The sequence below is a fragment of the Sminthopsis crassicaudata genome, chromosome 1, assembly GCF_048593235.1.
Source record: "Sminthopsis crassicaudata isolate SCR6 chromosome 1, ASM4859323v1, whole genome shotgun sequence".
NCBI classification, from domain to species: Eukaryota; Metazoa; Chordata; class Mammalia; order Dasyuromorphia; family Dasyuridae; genus Sminthopsis; species Sminthopsis crassicaudata.
This window is the reverse complement of record NC_133617.1, coordinates 335,574,147-335,592,428: the sequence shown is the minus strand read 5'-3', so window position 1 is coordinate 335,592,428 and position 18,282 is coordinate 335,574,147. Positions and strand designations below refer to the sequence as shown.

The 18,282-nt window shown below is 32.3% G+C and overlaps 1 protein-coding gene and 1 long non-coding RNA gene across 4 annotated transcripts in view; one reads left to right on the top strand and one right to left on the bottom strand.

The window, feature by feature from the left end:
- Positions 1-18,282, bottom strand: part of SEMA5A (semaphorin 5A) — a 623,550-nt gene that overhangs the window by 527,365 nt on the left and 77,903 nt on the right. For 2 of the 3 annotated variants that reach the window (XM_074279132.1, XM_074279133.1), the window contains exon 2: positions 15,580-15,705. The exons of the other annotated variant lie outside the window; for it this stretch is intronic. The gene's annotated coding sequence lies outside the window, so the exon portion shown is untranslated. The remainder of the gene's footprint in view (positions 1-15,579; positions 15,706-18,282) is intronic. 3 annotated transcript variants of the gene reach the window in all.
- LOC141549530 (uncharacterized) overlaps positions 1-18,282 on the top strand; it is a 165,439-nt gene that overhangs the window by 115,602 nt on the left and 31,555 nt on the right. Inside the window, exon 3 of the long non-coding RNA XR_012484375.1 lies at positions 7,003-7,154. This is a non-coding gene — a long non-coding RNA (uncharacterized LOC141549530). The remainder of the gene's footprint in view (positions 1-7,002; positions 7,155-18,282) is intronic.

The window sequence follows — 18,282 nt, the reverse complement described above, 5'->3', positions numbered from 1 at the left end:
CAGCATCTAAATTCTTAAAAGAGAAATTAAGAGAGCTGCAAGAGGAAATAGATAGCAAAACTATAATAGCGGGAGATCTCAACCTTGCACTCTCAGAATTAGATAAATCAAACCACAAAATAAATAAGAAAGAAGTCAAAGAGGTAAATAGAATACTAGAAAAGTTTGATATGATAGATCTTTGGCGAAAGCTAAATGGAGACAGAAAGGAATATACTTTCTTCTCAGCAGTTCATGGAACCTATACAAAAATTGATCATATACTAGGGCATAAAAACCTCAAAATCAAATGCAGTAAGGCAGAAATAGTAAATGCATCCTTTTCAGACCATAATGCAATCAAAATAACATTTAATAAAAAGCCAGGGGAAAATAGACCAAAAAATAATTGGAAACTAAATAATCTTATACTAAAGAATGATTGGGTAAAACAGCAAATCATAGACATAATTAATAACTTCACCCAAGAAAATGACAATAATGAGACATCATACCAAAATGTGTGGGATACAGCCAAAGCAGTAATTAGGGGAAGTTTTATATCTCTACAGGCCTACTTGCATAAAGTAGAGAAAGAGAGGGCCAACGAATTGGGTTTACAACTAAAATTGCTAGAAAAGGAACAAATTAAAAACCCCCAGACAAACACAAAACTTGAAATTCAAAAAATAAAAGGTGAGATTAATAAAATTGAAAGTAAAAAAACTATTGAATTAATTAATAAAACTAAGAGTTGGTTTTATGAAAAAACCAACAAAATAGACAAACCCTTAGTAAACCTGATTAAAAAAAGGAAAGAGAAAAAGCAAATTGATAGTCTTGAAAATGAAAAGGGTGAACTCACCACTAATGAAGAGGAAATTAGAACAATAGTTAGGAGCTACTTTGCTCAACTTTATGCCGATAAATTCGATAACTTAAACGAAATGGAAGAATACCTTCAAAAATATAGCTTGCCCAGATTAACAGAGGAAGAAGTAAGTAGTCTAAATAGTCCCATCTCAGAAAAAGAAATAGACCAAGCTATTAACCAACTTCCTAAGAAAAAGTCCCCAGGACCAGATGGATTTACAGGTGAATTCTACCAAACATTTAAAGAACAACTAACTCCAATGCTATGTAAACTATTTGAAAAAATAGGGACTGAAGGAGTCCTACCAAATTCCTTCTATGACACAGACATGGTACTGATACCTAAACCAGGTAGATCGAAAACAGAGAAAGAAAACTATAGACCAATTTCCTTAATGAATATTGATGCTAAAATCTTAAATAAGATATTAGCAAATAGACTTCAGAAAATCATCCCCAGGATAATACACTATGACCAAGTGGGATTTATACCAGGAATGCAGGGCTGGTTTAATATTAGGAAAACTATTAGTATAATTGACCATATTAATAATCAAATTAATAAAAACCATATGATCATCTCAATAGATGCAGAAAAGGCATTTGATAAAACCCAACATCCATTCCTACTAAAAACGCTTGAGAGTATAGGAATAAATGGACTATTCCTTAAAATAATAAGGAGCATATATTTAAAACCTTCAGTAAACATCATATGTAATGGTGATAAACTAGAACCTTTCCCTGTAAGATCAGGAGTGAAACAAGGTTGCCCACTATCACCATTACTATTCAATATAGTACTAGAAACTCTAGCCTTGGCAATAAGAGCCGAGAAAGAGATCCAAGGAATTAGAGTAGGAAATGAAGAAATCAAATTGTCACTTTTCGCAGATGACATGATGGTATACTTAGAGAACCCCAAAGACTCTGCTAAAAAGCTATTAGAAATAATTCAGAATTTTAGCAAAGTCGCAGGATACAAAATAAATCCACATAAATCCTCAGGATTTTTATACATTACCAACACAATCCAACAGCAAGAGATACAAAGAGAAATTCCATTCAAAATAACGGTCGATAGTATCAAATATTTGGGAATATATCTACCAAAGGAGAGTCAGGAATTATATGAGCAAAATTACAAAACACTTGCCACAAAAATAAAGTCAGATTTAAATAATTGGAAAGACATTCAATGTTCTTGGATAGGCCGAGCGAATATAATAAAGATGACAATACTCCCCAAACTAATCTATTTATTTAGTGCTATACCAATCAGACTCCCAAGAAACTATTTTAATGACCTAGAAAAAATAACAACAAAATTCATATGGAAGAATAAAACGTCGAGAATTGCAAGGGAACTAATGAAAAAAAAGTCAGAGGAAGGTGGTCTAAGTGTACCTGATTTAAAGCTATATTATAAAGCAACAGTCACCAAAACCATTTGGTATTGGCTAAGAAATAGACTAGTTGATCAGTGGCATAGGTTAGGTTCACAGGACAAGATAGTGAATAAAAATAGCAATCTAATCTTTGACAAACCCAAAGATCCCAAATTTTGGGATAAGAATTCATTATTTGACAAAAACTGCTGGGAAAACTGGAAATTAGTATGGCAGAAACTAGGCATGGACCCACATTTAACACCACATACTAAGATTAGATCAAAATGGGTCCAAGATTTAGGCATAAAGAACGAAATCATAAATAAATTGGAGGAACATGGGATGGTTTACCTCTCAGACTTGTGGAGGAGGAAGGAGTTTGTGTCCAAGGGAGAACTAGAGACCATTATTGATCACAAAATAGAACATTTTGATTACACCAAATTAAAAAGTTTCTGCACAAACAAAACTAATGCAAACAAGATTAGAAGGGAAGTAACAAATTGGGAAAAAATTTTTACAGTTAAAGGTTCTGATAAAGGCCTCATCTCCAAAATATACAGAGAATTGACTTTAATTTATAAGAAATCAAGCCATTCTCCAATTGATAAATGGTCAAAGGATATGAACAGACAATTTTCAGATGATGAAATTAAAACTATTTCCACTCATATGAAAGAGTGTTCCAAATCACTATTGATCAGAGAAATGCAAATTAAGACAACTCTGAGGTATCATTACACACCTGTCAGATTGGCTAAGATGACAGGAACAAATAACGATGAATGTTGGAGGGGTTGTGGGAAAACTGGGACACTGATGCATTGTTGGTGGAGTTGTGAAAGAATCCAACCATTCTGGAGAGCAATCTGGAATTATGCCCAAAAAGTTATCAAAATGTGCATACCCTTTGACCCAGCCATACTACTACTGGGCTTATACCCCAAGGAACTACTAGAGAAGGGAAAGGGTCCTGTATGTGCCAAAATGTTTGTGGCAGCCCTTTTCATAGTGGCTAGAAGCTGGAAGATGAATGGATGTCCATCAATTGGAGAATGGTTGGGTAAACTATGGTATATGAATGTTATGGAATATTACTGTTCTATAAGAAATGACCAACAGGAGAAATACAGAGAGGCTTGGAGAGACTTACATCAACTGATGCTGAGTGAAACGAGCAGAACCAGAAGATCATTATACACTTCAACAATGATACTGTACGAGGATGTATGCTGATGGAAGTGGATTTCTTCAACATAGAGAAGAGCTAATCCAATTCCAATTGATTAATGATGGACAGAACCAGCTACATCCAGAAAAGGACTGGGAAATGAATGTAAACTGTTATTTTTACCTTCTGAATCCAATTCTTCCTGTGCAACAAAAAATTCGGTTCTACACACATATATTGTATCTAAATTATACTGTAATATATTTAACATATATAAGACTGCTTGCCATCTGGGGGAGGGGGTTGGGGGAGGAAGGGAAAAAATCTGAATAGAAGTAAGTACAAGGGATAATGTTGTAAAAAATTACCCATGCATATGTACTGTCAAAAAATGTTATAATTATAAAATAAAATTAAAAAAAAAAAAATAAAAAAAAAATAAAGTATTGTGGGGGTGTGTGAGAGAGTGAGAAACAGAGAGAGACAGACAGACAAACAGAAAGATACAGAGACAGAGACAGAGAGACAGAAAGACAGAGAGACACACAGAGAAAAATAGAGATAGAGAGACACAGCAAGAAGAGACAGACAGTGATAGTATGTGTGTGTGTGTGTGTGTACACATGCCTGAAAAATAGATCTTTTTTTTGTTTATTTTTGTTTAAATCTGTGATTTTATTTTTAAGAGGAATTCTCAATGCCATTTATAGTCTTAGGGAATTGCTTGGAATACTGGAAAGACAAATAACTTCATGTATTCTCCAGTAAAGAGACAGGACTTGAAGTTATACTTCCCTCCTGGTTCTCAATCTACCATCATGCTACCTTTCACATATGAATATAATTTAGATGGCAAGTTTTAAGATAGTTTCTTGTACCCAAATTCAAAGATAACTTGTTTGTTTTCCCTGAGATTATATCATTCACAAAATATTAGACCATTGTTATCCAATTCCAATTCTCTTTTATCAATTATTCTTTTACCAAATGTATACATGAAGCCAAAATTAGTCTGAACATCAAGGTTCACTATCAAAAAAAAAAATCATATAAAGTAACTTACGCTCATAAGAACTAAGATTAAACAAATGCCCTAGCAGTTACCACAAAATTCAATAAACACATGACTGACACCAAAAAAAAAAAAAAATTAACTTGAAAAGGCCTATTTTACAATATGCTTTGTCACTGTAAGATTATCTATTTTAAAAGCCAATAGAATGCAGTCTTCTCTACTGGAGAAACTAGCTTTCATTTTTTATTGTAACCCTATTTTCTAACACAGTGACTTGCTAATAGTTGCTTTTATAAGTGTTTATTGAATCAAATGGAAAACTACTCTATAACACTTGAAAGTTAAATAGATTATTTCTAAGTATTTCTTTGAATAGTTTTCAAAATATTTCAAAAATTTCTAAGTCAACTATTCTTTTCTCATTCTTGGACAGTGGAATTTTAAAGGACTACATTAGCACTATCTAAAATTATTTCAAAGCCATTTAACTTCATACACCCAATTATAGCGAGATTTTCTTAAATTAAATATTCCTAAATATGAAACTATAAAATTCAAGTAAAATAAGTCATATTTATGAGTTAAACATATCTGACATGTTTAAACACATGATTTCAATCTGTCAGCTTTTAAAGAGTTTCTAAAAATATATGTAATAAAATACAGCATGGCAGTTGATTAAGAGAATCTTGCTGTTTACTTAAAGCACAACATTCTCAATCACATCTTCATTTTAATTTTTATGAAAAGGAATGTTTTTCTTATCTTGACATGTTTATCAGTTTCTAGTGGAGCCCAGTACTCTGACAGTTTACATTATTTAGCTCCTATAAATTAAAGAATTCCATATCTTATAGAATTCATTCCTATTTCATGCATACAAAAAGACAAAAAAGAAAGTCAGTTACTACCCTCATTGATAAAAAATTATAAACTATTATAATGTTAAATAGTTTTCAAAAATTCAAATTTTATTTATGACTCCCAGACTTTTTAATGATTTTTTATTAAAGTAATTAAAAGTCTATTCATTACACATTTCTCTAAAGCCTTTCTATAAAACACCCCCCCACACACAAAATGTCAGTTTAGTTGGTCTATGCTTCTCAATGTTTTTAAATTTTGTTTTAGTGAAGCAGTTATATTGGACGGTATTTTAACTGATCCCAAGAGGGTTCTGCACATCTACTACAACTTATTACAAACTTCCCTGATTTCATTTATATAATTGAAATATATGTAAATTTCCCTAGTCATGGGTTTCTCTCATATATAGCTCCCCCTTTGGAATGGGAATTGAATTACACACAGCTTTTAAATTAATCTCCCTTCCTGGTTGGAACACTGAGCTTGTTTGAATAAACCAGGAAACAAATCTCATGATAGACATTTTTAAAAACATTTGTGATATCAACTAAAGTATATTAAGGAGTAATTATATAGAACTGACTACTTTTGGATTATTTTTCTTTAGGGCCCACATACAAAGCAGTTTTTTGTTTCTCAAGCATGTTCTCAACTCAGAGGAGATTGTCATAATAATTTAGGAGAAAGGAAATATAATGGCCAGACTCTAGCTTAATTAATATGACTTCATTAAAACCTCTATTGACACTACCTAGATAATTGCTCGAGTGTCAATCTATCAGACTCCAATCTCTCCAACACTATGATTGTAACTTAGAACTCAAAGATCATTCTTTAGTGCAAGAATATGGAATACCAGCCAGTGCTGCATTATATGAGCACCTTTCAGGATTTAACAATCCAATGCTGCCTGAACTTCAGACTAAGGAGAATTCCATGCCAGAAGCATCAATCTCTAATTCTGTATATGTACTACAAACAGCATTATCATTTTCTAATGGAAAATCCTGGCTCTCCACAGTCTTTCCTTGGAAAGGAATGAACTTCCCTAGTACTCAAACAAGAATCAAAAGGTTCTTATTCTTACAAGGGCTGCACTATTACCTAGCCATCCACTAGCAAAATGTAGAAAAACTTGAAACGTTTATTGGATATGAGAAATCAATCTTTTTTCTTAATCATTTTAAAATTTATAATTGTCTTACATATGACTATTGATGATCAATGTTAGAAAAATAAAAATATAAGCATAGAATTTTATAAATGTTTTGACTTCTTTATTACCACAAAGTCTAATTTCTTTATCATTTAATAAAATTATGTTGGAATCCACAATAATTTCTCTGATGTTCCTTTTTAATCTAAATATTCTTTTGTCCATCCTCAGTGTTTGATTACAGCCATGTTTAATTATAGTTTAATTAAAGGATGTGCTTCTTATTAGTTAACAACTAGTTTGTTTGTTTATTTGTTTTTCTGATTAGATGAAGCCATTCCCTTCCAAATACAAATTTTAGGAAAAATAATTTGTATTAAAAGTGCTGAGTAATGAATATTGAATAGCCATTACATATCAATGAAAAATAGAAATGCAACAAAGCTAAACATTTTCATAGAATTTTAACTATATGCTGTCAAAAAAGAAGGGTAGAAAACAGGGACATCTGTGATAACATGTCATTTCCATCTGCTTTATCTTTTTCCAGCTGATAAATCTGATAAAGCATCAAACTTCTGAGAATATACTGCCCTACTGAAATGAAAGCTTCTCATTCCATCTCTGTGTTTCACTTAGGCCTCCTTCTTAGACATCAAGATACAAACTGAGTTTCCAAATAGCAACTTTGTTGCATATGGGGTAAGTGTTTATCATCTCTATTTAGATAAACTAACTGAGGTTCCACTTGTGCAGGAAATGAAAACAATGCTCTGTCTAGGATAACATTAATATTTCTCCCTAAAAAAAAAAGAAACAAAAGGAAAATATCTTTTAAAAGACAAAAAGATTAGCTGTTGATGAGTTGTTTTTAAGTTGTGTCTGATTCTTTGTGACTTCATTTGAGTTTTTCTTGGCAAAGATACTAGAGTGTTTGATTTGCCATTTTCCTCTTTAAAGTAAAAGAAAAGACAGTACAGAATATAGGGAGAAAAAGAGGAAAGGGGAAGGAGAGAAAGCAGAAAGGGATGGAAGGAAGGAAGGAAAGGGGGAAAGATGGAGATAAGAAGGGAGGAAGGAAATAAGAAAGGAAAGAGAGAGGTAGGGAGAAAAGGATGGCTGGACAGAGGTAGGGAGGGAAAAAGAGAAAGAGGGAGGAAGGACTGGAGGGAGGAAGGGAGGAAGAATCAAGGAGTAGAGAGATGGAGGGAAGAAAGAGAGAGAAACTATGTTAGTGAATTGACTTTTTCCCATACTAATTTGTCCATGAAGCCACTTGGGGTTTAAAATATATTATTAACCATATCAAAATGCATTATTTTGGGGGAGGGGATAGCACAGTACTTGGAAGAGTGGCGTACTTTTGTAATAGGAAAGAAGTTCTGAGTAGATTTCAGAGCAAAACAGAACACTGTAGTCATTTTAATACAAAAAAGTACTATACAAATAAGTACTTTGAAAACATTTATTTATTTATTTATTTTTTTACAAAGGAAGACATCACCATTGCTGAATTTTCTCACAGAATTCATATTTTTATTATATCAAACACCAGAGTTCCAAAGAACACAGTCTGGAAAACGATGAGCTAGCTCACTAGGGAAAATATTTAGAATGAGCTGAATTTGAAAAAAAAAAAAAAGTTCTTTACAGCATATGAAGAAAGGACACCCCATAAAAGTTAAGGTGCTATATTACTTAAACATATCAGGCTGTTGTCATCTAAAACCAAAGGGATTTTCCTCTAATAAAGGGAGTGCTTTCCATTTAAAAAAAAATTAGTACATTCATATTTATTGATTTTTTTTACTAGATAAGCTGGCTTTTTCTGAAATCAGTTTAAGCCACATAGATATAACTTTCATATGATGAATGAATCCAGAGACCTGTAGGTAAACTAAGTTGAATATTTGACTAAAGGCAAGTTGAAGAACTTCAAACCAAAAGAACTACAGGGCTAAAATGTATACTATTATTTGTTATAAGAAATTATAGGTTCAGCAGGTACTATGTAAGTCACTATGATCACTCCTGCCAACACATCTTTACTTTGCCCCAAAGCAATATGTTTGCTTCCAATTTGGAGTAATAGTAGAAACTGCTAATAAAGCTAAATTATAGAGAGAGATGTCATAATGTACTTAATATACTGAATAATACATGTTGAGACCACCAATGATGATGATTCAGAATAGCAGATGTAATTTAATCAAACCCCAACCTTATCCCTAAAGCTAACTGTTCCTAACTAGTTCTCTTTAATAAAGAAAAAAAGAAATATAATATAATTGTATTCTCAAGCTTTCTCTAAAATATTCTTCCCCTTTTTCTTTGTGTGCTACAATACAAGAACATTTTAAGTGTTTATAATTATTGTTGTTTAGTCATTCTAGTCATGTCCAACTCTGGACATCACTACCAAAATGCAAAAGAACAAGAAAAAACTGTGTGTGTGTGTGTGTGTGTGTGTGTGTGTGTGTGTGTGTGTGTATAGGAGACAGAAGAAAAAGAAAACATGAACAAATTATTACACACTAAGTATTTAATTCTGTTTATTTCCTTACTTAGCTCTTTCTAGTTAGGGATAGAGACTATCTTGTGATTGCATTGACATGGGAAACTCCAAAGTCAGGAAATGCCAATAAAATATAAGAAGGCACATCTTCTCCAAATCAGTCTTAGATAGTTGCCTAGGGTACTGAGTGGTTGAAATCACTTACCCAACATCACAGAATGAGAAAAAGTCAAAAAGAGGGCTTTGCTTTGAGGCAAATGTTATGCGATATTAAAGATGGATACTAACCCATATAACATTCAGAACAAGATATCCAAAAATCACATTAGAATAGCAAATGAGACATTGTTAGACTCGGTTTATTTGTTTGTTTGTTTTAATTTTAAGGCAATAAATTTATTAGGAAAACTAGGCATAGTTAAAAGGAAGAAATAATTTCTCAGATTATGGTTTATGAAGGGTTTGAATAACCAAATCCATGAGGTTGTCATTACATACATATTACGTTACTTTCATTTCCAAATGCTTCCCTCAATACATACATATATTTGATTCTAAAAAGTTAACTAAACCCCCAAGCTACTAATCTCCTTTAAGGTTACCTTCTATCTACACATATCTCATATGTATCTATTTTACATGTTATCAGAATTGTTAGATTATGAGCTACTTAAGGACAGGCATTAGTTTTGTCTTTCTTAGTATCTACAAATAGCACTTAGCACAGAGCCTGAACATAGGAAGTTCTTAATAAATAAGCTCTTATGATTGTCTGTGAGTGATCCCAGCAACTGAGGGTCTTCTAGAGACTTACTACTTGGTCTCAGCACCCAGTAGGCATCCAGGAATCCCACTAGAAAAGCTAGCATAGATGGGAACATTTCTTGCTTCTTTAGCAGGAATAATAAGATATTGGATGTGGCTGATTTTATCCCACTTTGAAAGAAGCTAGTAAATAAGCCCATCTACTTTCATAGAATCAAGCCAGGGCAGGCAGCATCAGCTCTGTGCCCAAAGATAGGAGTCAGAGTAGGAGGTGGGACAGGCACAAGCACATCCCATCGTGTTACCTGACTGTCTGCCTTAAGCTATGAGGTACAGTTACATCTGCAATATTACTAAGTGCTACAAATAAGGAAACACAGCAGATGAAGGTTTAACAGGTTTATTAGTAATAACACCATTCAGCACATTAAATCTTCAAAGCGCTTTTACTAACAAAGTCTAATTAATCCTTACAACAGCCCAGTGAGGTAGGTAAGCAAGCAAATGAGTATTATTATTCCCTTTTTATGGACATGGAGGTAAAATGCTTTACCCCAGGCCATAGAAGGACTCAGTGCTAGTTATAGCTTTCTAAGTTATCAGCTGGAGACTCAGACAAGCAGACTACCAGCTCATTCACTTTGCTGACACAGTTAGGTTTTACAAGAACAGAATCCTTGGGGCAAAAAAAAAAAAAACAAAAAAAACCAAACCCTAGATTTTTATACTGTATAGAACATGTCATGTAAAGAAAAGTGCAGTAAATTTGCAGTAGGAAAAACCTACATTTAAATGATGACTCTGCTACTAACAAACTGTGTGACTACATTATTGGCAGGCTACTGGACTTCTGTGAAACTCAGCTTGCTGAATTATAAAAAGGGAAACATATATTCAGTACTTGTATCCCAGGGAGGTAGAAAAGAAAAAGTATTCTGGAAAGCTTTAAGTACTATTTAAATGTGAATGACTACTAATTTTTTTTTAGCTTTCTGAATTATAAGAGTTTTAACCCAGTTACTCAACCTGGATAATTAATTATAAACTATAAAATAAATGATTAAAATCTAAATAGATCCCAAAGAGTTCAACCAAAAAATTAGGTATATTTCTGGAGCACAGGATAAGACTTCCTTAATAATGAAATAATATGATTAATTTTATATTAGAAAAGAAATCTGACATATCTATTTTATAACCTTAGAACATGGTGGTAGAAGAACTTTAGTCCAATGACTGTTTTACAAATTGAAGAGGTGAAATTAGTAGGCAGCATGCCCAGAACTACCAATGGTTTTTTTCATGAAACCATAATACTCTCTCTCTCTCTCTCTCTGTATATATATATATATATCCACATCTGTCTAAAACTTCTTTTTTATGTATATTATTTTTTGATAAATATTCTTAACTTCTGCTCAGGGCCAATTTTCACTTATCTCTGGTGCCTTGAGGGGCCTAGGATAACCTAAGATCCAGAAGCTGACTTCTCCTACTTAATACTCCATGCCACTTTTACTCCATGCCACTTTTACACATCAGTGACCTATTCCTGTCACCAAGCCCCTCAAATTCAACATGTTCAGAACTAAATTTATTATTTCCCCCCAAAACCTGCTCCTTCATATGTTTTTATGTCTGTTAATAGTAGTGTCTATTAATAATACTACTATTCACATGTGAAACTTTTTTTTTTCATATCTCTGGCTCTTCTTCCTCTCTTCCTCTCCCATGAGTTGCCAAATCCAATTGAGTTTACCTTTTCTAAAACCTTTTAATTCCTTCTCTTTTTTCTGTTCTACTTGTTATCATAATACAAGGGCTTAATATATGTCCAACTGGAACTAGTGTAATAGCTTCCTGAAAGCTTTTCCTAACTGCATTACCTGCTTCTTGTGGTCCTCATCTATTTTTTAAATTTTTTTTAAATTAAAGCAAGAGTGACATTGTCACTCTTCTGCTCAATAGACTTCATTGAATTTGTCTACCCTAAACAAAATGCATATTCCTTATTGAGCCATCCCTGGGTCTCTCCAACAAGGTAGTAGCCTAAACATCTAGCCTTATTTCAGTATGATCTTCTTTACAGTGTAGCCCAAGTAAACTACTTGCAATTCTCATGCTTTCATATCATTTTTTCTAATAGTAGAAAACCTTGAGAGGTAGATTCTATTATTCTCATTTTACATATGATAAAACTGAGACAGATGTTAGATGACTTGCACAGGCAACTACTAAATGTCTGAGACCAGATTTAAACTCATGACAATAAGACTTCCTGACACTCTAGACATTGGGTCTCAATCATTAACCTACAAATGTGCAATTAGGACTGTGTGCTCCAGAGGCACAGCAAAACATTAGAACTCCCAAAGTCATTTGTATCTGATTTTGGAATATTCCTTCATACTTATATTGAATGCTATGAGAATATACCATTCTTCAAAATAAATACAACTTCAATGTGACGAATCTACTCCGGTCTGACCCAGAGCCCTTTCCTTCCATGAGTCTACTATATAACCAGGGAAAAGATCATCAATTAAGTAAAAGTGAAACAAGTTCAATGCTATAGAGATGGTGTGTACACTTGCTGCAAGCAGAAAACCCATTCAATACCACCTCTGATATTTATTACTATTTTGCCTTTGGAAAATCAGTTAACACCTCTAACCTTCATTTTCTACCTATGTAATCTGAGTAGCCTTTTGATGGGATCCTAAAGTCCCTTCCAGTTCTTGGTCTATGATCCTATGAATACTTCATGATTGCTGATTTAAAACCATTGAAGTGTTTCAAAATACTACTTTACAAGTCATAAGATAAAATACTAGTATTTATATTCTGGGAATAATTCAAAAGACAACTTCCTATACAATTTAGCTTTTATTTAAACTATACAAATTTGACTTTTGCTATATCTTTTTTTTTTTTCCTAAAGAGCAAAATGAGCTAAGGTATGTTAATGAATGTCTGTGACATTGAATGTATGTCACTATTAACAATTTGCTTACTCATTAGGCATATTATATGTAAATATGTATCCTTTTAATGTGCATTATATATCCAGAATGTATATGTAATAATCAAATAAAATTCTTTTAATTAATGCTATCTTGTTCTCTCTTTTCTCCTGAAAGGAGATTATAAAAGAAGACATATTAGACATGTGTAACAATCTGTCTACTCTTAGTAAATGATTATAGTCAAAAGACTAATCTACTATTCAGATCTATAATTCATATCCTTATATAATTTGAAAATATAAATTAACATGACATAAAGACATAGCCACTAAAAAGAACTTTTTTGGGGTCTTTTGGATATAGTAAATTGGCGAATTTCAATAATGCTTTGTGTTTTTCAATGGTATTACAGGGAAAATAACAAAGATCCAGGCTAAATTTCCCCTCTGTTCCCTCTCCAGGTGCTTTTTTCAAATCCTTTTTGTGATAAACCTCAAAATAAAAAAAGTCATTACATATAGCTTTGGAATGGTTTTTAGAGCAGCACCCCTTGATAAGGTTATGTAACTCTGGAAATTAATTTAATTGGGTGTGAATAAAGTAAGAAACAAAAAATTCCTGTCTTGTCTATAGAAAATGGAGGTATAGTAGCTAAATAATTACTGTGTTTTTCCTATGTTTTATTTACAATCCTCAAAAACAATCTTCAGCAACCTTTAATTAAATGTCATTTGGTAAACAAAAGTAGAATAGGAGGTAAAAGGACAGGTTGTGATTTTAGAAGTTTCTTTCCTTCTCCAAACTATTGCAAGTTATTAGGCTTCTTTTTTTCTTCTTTCCCATAGGCTGTCTCTCAGAAACAGCAGGAAAAGGGAAAAGAGACCAAGGAAAAGGATGCAGTTTATCTAGCATATGCCTGATTTGGAATTAAACTAGAACAAAGAAAGGGCTGTATATTTGCTAGAAATAATTCTGCTATTGAATAAAGCTGTACTGATACATAATATATGATCCTACTTATCCTGAAATAAGTTTAAAAAAAATTGAAGTGGTTCAAAGTATATCATCTGCTTGATGATAAGTAAAATAAACCTATTATGTTATCCTGCTTATTCTCTTGTTCTTTTCTCCGAGAAAATTATTATTTTCTGGGTTGCGTTTCAACATGAGATTTATGTTAGTCATTGTGGTTAGACTTTCAAACCACCTTGTTGCCAATAAGTACTGTAATATTGTCTGAAACAATTATCTGAAACAAAAGGATCATGTGCTTGGAGAAAGGGAGGGAGAAAGAAAAAGGGTGAGTGGGGGAAGGGAAGGGTATAGTACTGTACTTTAAAATTATCAAAATAGTATTGATATCCTAACTATAATTATATATATATATATATATTTATTTATTTAATTATCATTTATATGTATTTATTAGTAGTATATTATCTGTATTTAATCATCATATTTATGGGGCCATCACAAATTAGGGTCTATAATCAATAATTACAAAAAATCCTTTCCAATATAGAATTACTAGTTTTTGTTCTAAGCAGAGAATATTTTGGACAATTGTCTTTTTTAATTCAAAAGTTCTTTTTTGGTGACCTTCTAATTCTGAGTACAATATGGAGAAATACTAAATTAGGAACTACTATTTTATCCATATCTCTTTAATATCTTATGGTTTCTATAACTTTCCTTAAATATATTTTCAGAAGAAGGTAGTCCTGCAGCCAGGGCCACTATATCTCCAAAGATATCAACCCAGAACCATAAGATTTTAAAGTGTAGTGGAAGTGAAGGACAGGAATTTGCATATCATCTAATCCAACATAATTAATTTAGAAATAAAAACAACTGAAATTCAAAAAAATGATGTTAAATGAGTAAAAAGCTCCAGGACTCACCCAGATCTTCTTACTACAAACCCAATATGCTTTTTAGCATATATAAATATATGTAAATATTTGAAATTCCAAATCCTGATTTCAAAGGATAGCCTATATTTCCAATGTCAGAAGGGGACTTGTGAAACATTGTGAGGGCACAGACCATGTAAAACAGGTCCAAGAGGTCAAGAGGACCCATGAGGTGAGAGACCAGACATTTGGGCATAGAGACAAAAGTCTTGGTTGATTACTCTAAGAGTAGGCCATGAGAATATAAGTCTGAGGTCCAGAAAAGTTAGGAAATCAACCTAAGGAAAGAATAAATGAAATACACACACACACACACACACACACACACACACACACACACACACACACACACACACACACATACACACACACAAAAAGCTGAAGTAGAAATCAGGATCCAGAATTTTGATGCAGACAAGGATTGAAGAAACAAGGAGGTAAGGAGTATGCCAAGAAGGAAACTTGGGACAGAGACTTCACACACAGTAGTGAATTATAGAGTAACGGTTAGGATATCTAAATAAGAAAGAATATGGTAAAAATCTACCTAAGTAAGGAGTTGGCAAGTAACCAAAAGGGCAGATGATCCAACTTAAGAAAAGCAGCAGCAAGGATTAAATACCAAGTTGTAGAGAATCAAGCACCCAGAATCCTGAAGTCCAGTCCAGAAAAAAACAAAACCTCATGCTCTAAAATATAACCGGCAATCACAAGACAATATCGTCCCAATAAAAAAAAAAATTCAAAAAAAAAATAAACCTATAAATATCATCAGTTCAGTCAACCCTAACTAGTGTCATAAGATAGTACAAGATAATTAGAAATATTGCCCTGATGTGTAGCTAGAGAATTATTAATATAGAGGGTCTTACTAAGGACAAGAATTGAACTCAGAATATGAGATGGAACTAATGAAAAGAGAATTAAAGAAAGAGGATAAAAAAAGAGAAATGTGTACATCTACTTACTGTTAAAGGAAGTTAGATCAGGAAACCAGGCAAATTTCGGCACTTAATGTGATAAGTACACATGAAAGACACAGAATCTTCTTTTAAATGTCTTCAAAAAATATTTTCTCATGAAGGAAAATTGTTCTGTAGGAAGAAGGGAGTAAATTGACAACTCTCAAAAAATATACCTTTTCAAAGACTCATGTGTAGAAAAGAAAACAAAAAGAATTAACCATATTATGAAGAAATTTGTTTACTTTTTAGATATGAATGTTCATTCACTCATCCTTCTGTGGTATTAATTTGTACATACATTGTGTAATGACTTTCTCCTAAAAAAAAACTTTTTTTTTCTCCCATTTATCATCTTACAATGATAAGATCAGTCAATAAACATTTACTAAGTACCTATTTGGTATGAGGAACCCAAACATAATAAACTTAAAAATTTGATTTTAGAAATTTGATATTCCTCATTAGAGATGAGGCAGGTGACTGTCTTCACTCAGTTTTGTACTCTTTTCATTGCAGAATATTGCTTTTCAGTACTTACGTGGTATTATTTCAAGTAATGTCATAATGGTCTTTAAAAGTCAAAGCAATTTAGTCTATCTTATTAGTAGAATTCAGAGTTAAATTGTTTTAACTATATGGTATATATTTTTTCTCATTGCTATTCTTTCTTCATGCTTTTTATATCTTAGATTTAATGAATCAGTCTTAGTGTACCACAGTTAATTCAGGGATAATATCAACATTAAATATTATCAATAATATAAATATTAAATATTTCTTGTCTATAAAATATAATTTATTTTATTCCTTATGGCATTATCACATCTAATGTCTACCAATTCTTTTTTTCAAAGAAGTTATTTAAAATAAAGAAGTATGAGGTTTCTCTGTTATCTGTAAGTCTTTCATTTTTTTCCTAAATCATTCATTTCTCACCATCTTCTCCTTTCCTTTTCTACTTTTGCATTTCTCCAAAAAGCATTAGTTTCTGTATTGATATGTTTTGGATGATTCAATCCATTTATTCCTAAAATTTATCTAACCAATTGTTAGAGATGTAAGCTATAATTATTTTCATTTTTCCAAATGCTATTAGTACTATACTATATGATGATAAATCTCTCAAAAATATTATTTCTACCATCTCTGGGTATACCATAAAACAAGTCTGCTGGTCCCCATAAACTCTAAAAGTGCTTTCTCCCTCATCGTTTTCCTTAGAAAAAGATTCCAGTCTACCAGGACAGGAGATAAGGTAAAAATCTCCATGCAGTGGTTCAACAAGATTGACTTCTTATACCCTAGTTGCTCTACTAGCCCTTTCATCCTACTTTGCTTGTCTTTTCTCAGAGTGCTTACCTGCACATCATCTTTCCATATGCCTGCAACTTTCTGCTTTCTTCTGATTTATTTATCACAAGAACATAAAGACTGATATGATTTTGCTCTTCCAACATTATGTCCATTCTTTGGTCCCTGAACTAGGACTCCATATTAACAATTCCATTTGAGTGAACAACAAACTGAAATTTGTTTGTGACCTGAAAGCTGTAAAATCCTTCCCAACTTCTATCCTCCCTCCTTCCCCACCCCCCCTTTTTAAAATCACTATTGATATGTTAAGAACAGAAAATTATCACATGATACTTAGGGCCATTTTTTTCTTTGTATTAAAATGTTGGTGATGCACTTCTCTGTAATTCATGAAGTAGGTTACCACAAGATAAATTCCATCATTTACCAATGCCATATTTGAAGCTTTACTAGTATGGTAGAATTGCCAGAGCTTGTACTTCACTGACATAGATTTTGAGAACCTTGATCAACTACATTCCATATAGAGGTATCAGAGTAGGCTTTATGGAGAAAAAGATTCAGTATACAATTAAAATAATTCAATTATGTAAACAAGTTATTAAAGTAAAAAATGAAAAATGGACAAAATAAATTATATCAACATCACCAATATTAATTTCATTGAGTTTAATGTAAATTATTTGCCATAAGGAAATCAAAAGAACCCTAAACGTTCCTTAATTAGCAGACATTTAATTTAAATGGTCAAGAAACAAGCCAAATGGCTTCCAAAAGTAATATCAGGTTATAATAGAAATTCATATTTAAAAATTATAAAACTTAATGATGGGTAATTATGAGCAGTCGCATCTCAAAGCAAAGAGAAACAGCAAACTTGACATCACATAAGTAAATATACACATAGAGAAGAGAAAATCCACATTAAAGGGACAAACCAATGTGCAAGGTATCTGAAGGAAAAAAATCTAGGGAAGGAGAGAGGCAGTAGGGAGTGAGATCTTAGATATTATTAATACCAAAAAAGGTAATTGCAAGAAAATCAATAACTATCAGTAGGTATGCCTACTCTACTACATGTATAAAATCTTTCTGGAGTCATCTATAATATGAAGTAAGAGCATACTTGTTAAGGATATTATTAAGGAACAATTAGTTTTTTAAGAATTACATTCAACAATGGATCACATCTTTGCAATCTCTAAGATAATTAAAAGATACAAAAAATTTAAGTTCCTTTTGAATTTATTATTTGTTAATTGCAAAAAAAATAGTTTATTCAACACGACAAAATATCACTTCACATATGTTTTTACTGGACAGCAAGGTACCACCCAAGCATGATCATTCAGGATTCCTTGGAAAATATAATATAGAAATAAATTTTTCAAT